The 7,500-nt window shown below is 33.5% G+C and overlaps 2 non-coding genes across 2 annotated transcripts; both read left to right on the top strand.

Annotated features, from left to right (window-relative positions):
* Positions 1-382: 382 nt before the first annotated feature.
* LOC122322726 lies at positions 383-561 on the top strand. Its single transcript, XR_006246798.1, has one exon. It is a non-coding gene; the product is annotated as a 5.8S ribosomal RNA (ribosomal RNA).
* A 379-nt stretch (positions 562-940) lies between these two features.
* LOC122322750 lies at positions 941-4,899 on the top strand. The gene has a single exon (XR_006246822.1). It is a non-coding gene; the product is annotated as a large subunit ribosomal RNA (ribosomal RNA).
* The last annotated feature ends 2,601 nt before the right edge of the window (positions 4,900-7,500 follow it).

Below are 7,500 nucleotides of genomic sequence, written 5' to 3'. Positions count from 1 at the left end.
AACATAATTATGTGTTTTTGTATTTTAATGGATAAACTTTGCGTGTATATGTACCATAATATGCATGCGTTGCACAAATGTATTGGTCATTATTTCTATGAGCATACATTGTATAAACGCAACAACCTAAATATATATTGTTGTACCTGTTTCCAGGTTAATGTTTTACATATGTTTATATTAATATTCTTGTTTGGCTATCTTATTGAAATTGTTTCATATACCATATTTTTATAAATTATGTAAGACTAAGACATTTCGCAACATTTTTAGGTAAATCAATTTTATTGAAGGAATTGATATATGCCAGTAAAATGGTGTATTTTTAATTTCTTTCAATAAATATATTTTTGACAATGAAATAAACAAAAAAAAATTGTATCACTCTAAGCGGTGGATCACTCGGCTCATGGGTCGATGAAGAACGCAGCAAACTGTGCGTCATCGTGTGAACTGCAGGACACATGAACATCGACATTTTGAACGCATATCGCAGTCCATGCTGTTATGTACTTTAATTAATTTTATAGTGCTGCTTGGACTACATATGGTTGAGGGTTGTAAGACTATGCTAAATAAGTTGCTTTAAATGTTTTTTAATATTTGAGCATATGGTATATTATTGGATAAATAATGTGTGCACTTTATTAGTGCACACACGAAATATTCATAATATTAATTTATATATGGATATACATACCAACTCTCATTGTGTATAATTTGTATGAGAAAACTGAAGATATATATTTTCTTTTTCAAATTCAAATAATATCGAGAAATGTCTAGCATAAAAATGAAATGAAAGTTTTTTTCATCTAGAATTGTCTCGATTATTATTGATGCGATAAGAAAACTGTTGTAAATATTATTATTCTTCAAGAATTAGTGTATTCATAATATTGAATATTATATCATAGTATTCAATAAAAATTGTTTTATACAACCTCAACTCATATGGGACTACCCCCTGAATTTAAGCATATTAATTAGGGGAGGAAAAGAAACTAACAAGGATTTTCTTAGTAGCGGCGAGCGAAAAGAAATCAGTTCAGCACTAAGTCACTTTGTCTATATGGCAAATGTGAGATGCAGTGTAAGGAACATCAATATTCTAGTATGAGAAATTAACGATTTAAGTCCTTCTTAAATGAGGCCATTTACCCATAGAGGGTGCCAGGCCCGTATAACGTTAATGATTACTAGATGATGTTTCCAAAGAGTCGTGTTGCTTGATAGTGCAGCACTAAGTGGGTGGTAAACTCCATCTAAAACTAAATATAACCATGAGACCGATAGTAAACAAGTACCGTGAGGGAAAGTTGAAAAGAACTCTGAATAGAGAGTTAAATAGTACGTGAAACTGCTTAGAGGTTAAGCCCGATGAACCTGAATATCCGTTATGGAAAATTCATCATTAGAATTGTAATATTTAATTAATATTATAATAATAGTGTGCATTTTTTCCATATAAGGACATTGTAATCTATTAACATAATTAATTTATCAAAAAATTGTGAATTATTGATTATTTCAATTATAGTGCTTGCATTATAACATGATATAAATGTCATAAATTTGATAAAGTGCTGATAGATTTATATGAATACAGTGCGTTAATTTTTCGGAATTATATAATGGCATAATTTTCAATGATTTTTGTGTTTATTATATGCACTTGTATGATTAACAATGCGAAAGATTCAGGATACCTTCGGGACCCGTCTTGAGACACGGACCAAGGAGTCTAACATATGTGCAAGTTATTGGGATATAAACCTAATAGCGTAATTAACTTGACTATTAATGGGATTAGTTTTTTAGCTATTTATAGTTAATTAACACAATCCCGGGGCGCTCTATATAGTTATGTATAATGATATTTATATTATTTATACCTCTAACTGGAACGTACCTTGAGCATATATGCTGTGACCCGAAAGATGGTGAACTATACTTGATCAGGTTGAAGTCAGGGGAAACCCTGATGGAAGACCGAAACAGTTCTGACGTGCAAATCGATTGTCAGAATTGAGTATAGGGGCGAAAGACCAATCGAACCATCTAGTAGCTGGTTCCTTCCGAAGTTTCCCTCAGGATAGCTGGTGCATTTAACTGTTGTATAAAATAATCTTATCTGGTAAAGCGAATGATTAGAGGCCTTAGGGTCGAAACGATCTTAACCTATTCTCAAACTTTAAATGGGTAAGAACCTTAACTTTCTTGATATGAAGTTTAAGGTTATGATATAATGTGCCCAGTGGGCCACTTTTGGTAAGCAGAACTGGCGCTGTGGGATGAACCAAACGTAATGTTACGGTGCCCAAATTAACAACTCATACAGAAACCATGAAAGGCGTTGGTTGCTTAAAACAGCAGGACGGTGATCATGGAAGTCGAAATCCGCTAAGGAGTGTGTAACAACTCACCTGCCGAAGCAACTAGCCCTTAAAATGGATGGCGCTTAAGTTGTATACCTATACATTACCGCTAAAGTAGATGATTTATGTTACTTGTAATATAAATTTTGAAACTTTAGTGAGTAGGAAGGTACAATGGTGTGCATAGAAGTGTTTGGCGTAAGCCTGCATGGAGCCCGCCATTGGTACAGATCTTGGTGGTAGTAGCAAATAATCGAATGAGACCTTGGAGGACTGAAGTGGAGAAGGGTTTCGTGTGAACAGTGGTTGATCACGAGTTAGTCGGTCCTAAGTTCAAGGCGAAAGCCGAAAATTTTCAAGTATAGAAAAATCAAAATATATTTTGCATCATACCGATTTTTATACACTTGAATAATTTTGAACGAAAGGGAATACGGTTCCAATTCCGTAACCTGTTGAGTATCCGTTTGTTATTAAATATGGGCCTCGTGCTCATCCTGGCAACAGGAACGACCATAAAGAAGCCGTCGAGAGGTATCGGAAGAGTTTTCTTTTCTGTTTTATAGCCGTACTACCATGGAAGTCTTTCGCAGAGAGATATGGTAGATGGGCTAGAAGAGCATGACATATACTGTTGTGTCGATATTTTCTCCTCGGACCTTGAAAATTTATGGTGGGGATACGCAAACTTCTCAACAGGCCGTACCAATATCCGCAGCTGGTCTCCAAGGTGAAGAGTCTCTAGTCGATAGAATAATGTAGGTAAGGGAAGTCGGCAAATTAGATCCGTAACTTCGGGATAAGGATTGGCTCTGAAGATTGAGATAGTCGGGCTTGATTGGGAAACAATAACATGGTTTATGTGCTCGTTCTGGGTAAATAGGGTTTCTATCATTTATGGTAGATTCTTGTTCCCCGGATAGTTTAGTTACGTAGCCAATTGTGGAACTTTCTTGCTAAAATTTTTAAGAATACTAATTGGGCAACTGATTAGTTCTTTTAAATTATAACGATTATCAATTAACAATCAATTCAGAACTGGCACGGACTTGGGGAATCCGACTGTCTAATTAAAACAAAGCATTGTGATGGCCCTAGCGGGTGTTGACACAATGTGATTTCTGCCCAGTGCTCTGAATGTCAAAGTGAAGAAATTCAAGTAAGCGCGGGTCAACGGCGGGAGTAACTATGACTCTCTTAAGGTAGCCAAATGCCTCGTCATCTAATTAGTGACGCGCATGAATGGATTAACGAGATTCCTACTGTCCCTATCTACTATCTAGCGAAACCACAGCCAAGGGAACGGGCTTGGAATAATTAGCGGGGAAAGAAGACCCTTTTGAGCTTGACTCTAATCTGGCAGTGTAAGGAGACATAAGAGGTGTAGAATAAGTGGGAGATATTAGACTTCGGTTTGGTATCGACAATGAAATACCACTACTCTTATTGTTTCCTTACTTACTTGATTAAATGGAACGTGTATCATTTCCTAGCCATTATACGGATGTATTTATTATATCTTATGGTATTGGGTTTTGATGCAAGCTTCTTGATCAAAGTATCACGAGTTTGTTATATAATCGCAAACAAATTCTTTAATAAGAAAATGCATTTATGTATTTTTGATTTAAAAATTTGGTATAACTCCAATTACTCAGGTATGATCCAATTCAAGGACATTGCCAGGTAGGGAGTTTGACTGGGGCGGTACATCTCTCAAATAATAACGGAGGTGTCCCAAGGCCAGCTCAGTGCGGACAGAAACCACACATAGAGCAAAAGGGCAAATGCTGACTTGATCTCGGTGTTCAGTACACACAGGGACAGCAAAAGCTCGGCCTATCGATCCTTTTGGTTTAAAGAGTTTTTAACAAGAGGTGTCAGAAAAGTTACCATAGGGATAACTGGCTTGTGGCGGCCAAGCGTTCATAGCGACGTCGCTTTTTGATCCTTCGATGTCGGCTCTTCCTATCATTGTGAAGCAAAATTCACCAAGCGTTGGATTGTTCACCCATGCAAGGGAACGTGAGCTGGGTTTAGACCGTCGTGAGACAGGTTAGTTTTACCCTACTAATGACAAAACGTTGTTGCGACAGCATTCCTGCGTAGTACGAGAGGAACCGCAGGTACGGACCAATGGCACAATACTTGTTCGAGCGAACAGTGGTATGACGCTACGTCCGTTGGATTATGCCTGAACGCCTCTAAGGTCGTATCCGTGCTGGACTGCAATGATAAATAAGGGGCAATTTGCATTGTATGGCTTCTAAACCATTAAAAGTTTATAATTTATTTTATAAACGACAATGGATGTGATGCCAATGTTATTTGTAACATAGTAAATTGGGAGGATCTATGATCACCTGATGCCGTGCTAGTTACATATTTAAACATTATTTAATACAATGACAAAGCCTAGAATCAATTGTAAACGACTTTTGTAACAGGCAAGGTGTTGTAAGTGGTTGAGCAGCTGCCATACTGCGATCCACTGAAGCTTATCCTTTGCTTGATGATTCGAAAATGTTAATAAAACAACAAATATAAAATATAATATGTGTGTTATGGTTGTTAAACACCAACTAAAACATATATATATATATATATTGTATGAGTTGTTTAAAGGTGCCATATTTGTTAATTTACTTATGATATTTTATATATTTCTTTGTAAGTTGATAATGTGTGGACCGGACCTTAAGAAAATGTTATATACAAAAAGCTTTTTGATGATGCAATACAAAATTTATGTTATTTTATAAATAACATTCTTTTCAGAATAATTGAATTGTTATTGAAAGGAATAAAGAAATTAAATTGTTTTAAACAAAACAGAGAAAGAAGAACACACATTTTATTATATATATGAGTATATATATATATATATATATATATATATATATATATATATATATAGATAACTGCGAAAGGCAATAGTAGAAAACACAAAAAAATAAATATATGAAATCATATTAAAAATATATTATAATTCAATCAATGGAGAACAGTAATATGCGAATGAAAAATTTACACTCTTAAACATAAATGTTATATTTAGTGTGAAATAGAAGTTTATATTTTATTTGATATTGCATAATAATAATAAACCGATTAATAAAATTTACACTCATGAGACTTGGAATTGTTATGAAATTCAATTCAGTGTTTTCCAATACAAAATGTCAAATAATATCATGAAACATATAAATTACATGTTAGATAATAACATATGATACAAACAATGTGATATAATAGAATTTAACATGTAAAATAAATGTTGGGTAATAACGTATGGAACAACTCTACTACAATAAAAAATGTTTGCTATAGACAAAATTATATATGGAAATCACATGATTGTGGAGTATTGTCTTGCCGGCAGCCGTCAATTATAGTTCAAATTATTAAATATTTAAGTTATTCGTGTGTTATATTTAAATTAATACATGAAGAATTAATAGTGAGTGGTTGCATTTGAAAAAAGTATCATTCTTAAGGAAATGGTGTTCAAAAACCTATATATGGAGTGGTGTCGCGCACGGCAAGTCATATGAGAAAAAGTAAAAGTAACAAAATAATATGACTGTGGAGTATTGTCTTGCCGGCATGGGTCATTTATTGGGCAAATTATGAAATGTTATGAAATTCAATTCAGTGTTTTCCAATACAAAATGTCAAATAATATCATGAAACATATAAATTACATGTTAGATAATAACATATGACACAAACAATGTGATATAATAGAATTTAACATGTAAAATAAATGTTGGGTAATAACGTATGGAACAACTCTAGTACAATAAAAAATGTTTGCTATAGACAAAATTATATATGGAAATCACATGATTGTGGAGTATTGTCTTGCCGGCAACCGTCAATTATAGTTCAAATTATTAAATATTTAAGTTATTCGTGTGTTATATTTAAATTAATACATGAAGAATTAATAGTGAGTGGTTGCATTTGAAAAAAGTATCATTCTTAAGGAAATGGTGTTCAAAAACCTATATATGGAGTGGTGTCGCGCAAGGCAAGTCATATGAGAAAAAGTAAAAGTAACAAAATAATATGACTGTGGAGTATTGTCTTGCCGGCATGGATAATTTATTGGGCAAATTATGAAAAAATGAAGTTAATCTTGTATTATATTTTATTTAATACATGAAGAATTAATGTTGGGTGGTAGCATTTGAAAAAAGTATCATGCTTAAAGAGATGGTGTTCAAAAACCTATATATGGAGTGGTGTCGCGCAAGGCAAGTCATATGAGAAAAAGTAAAAGTAACAAAATAATATGACTGTGGAGTATTGTCTTGCCGGCATGGATAATTTATTGGGCAAATTATGAAAAAATGAAGTTAATCTTGTATTATATTTAATTTAATACATGAAGAATTAATGTTGGGTGGTAGCATTTGAAAAAAGTATCATGCTTAAAGAGATGGTGTTCAAAAACCTATATATGGAGTGGTGTCGCGCAAGGCAAGTCATATGAGAAAGAGTAAAAGTAACAAAATAATATGACTGTGGAGTATTGTCTTGCCGGCATGGATAATTTACTGGGCAAATTATGAAATAATGAAGTTAATCTTGTATTATATTTAATTTAATACATGAAGAATTAATGTTGGGTGGTAGCATTTGAAAAAAGTATCATGCTTAAAGAGATGGTGTTCAAAAACCTATATATGGAGTGGTGTCGCGCAAGGCAAGTCATATGAGAAAAAGTAAAAGTAACAAAATAATATGACTGTGGAGTATTGTCTTGCCGGCATGGATAATTTATTGGGCAAATTATGAAATAATGAAGTTAATCTTGTATTATATTTAATTTAATACATGAAGAATTAATGTTGGGTGGTAGCATTTGAAAAAAGTATCATGCTTAAAGAGATGGTGTTCAAAAACCTTTATATGGAGTGGTGTCGCGCAAGGCAAGTCATATGAGAAAGAGTAAAAGTAACAAAATAATATGACTGTGGAGTATTGTCTTGCCGGCATGGATAATTTATTGGGCAAATTATGAAATAATGAAGTTAATCTTGTATTATATTTAATTTAATACATGAAGAATTAATGTTGGGTGGTAGCATTTGAAAAAAGTATCATGCTTAAAGAG

This window comes from Drosophila grimshawi, unplaced genomic scaffold, assembly GCF_018153295.1.
Source record: "Drosophila grimshawi isolate 15287-2541.00 unplaced genomic scaffold, ASM1815329v1 contig_60, whole genome shotgun sequence".
NCBI lineage: Eukaryota > Metazoa > Arthropoda > Insecta > Diptera > Drosophilidae > Drosophila > Drosophila grimshawi.
This window is presented reverse-complemented; position numbering and strand designations above follow the sequence as displayed.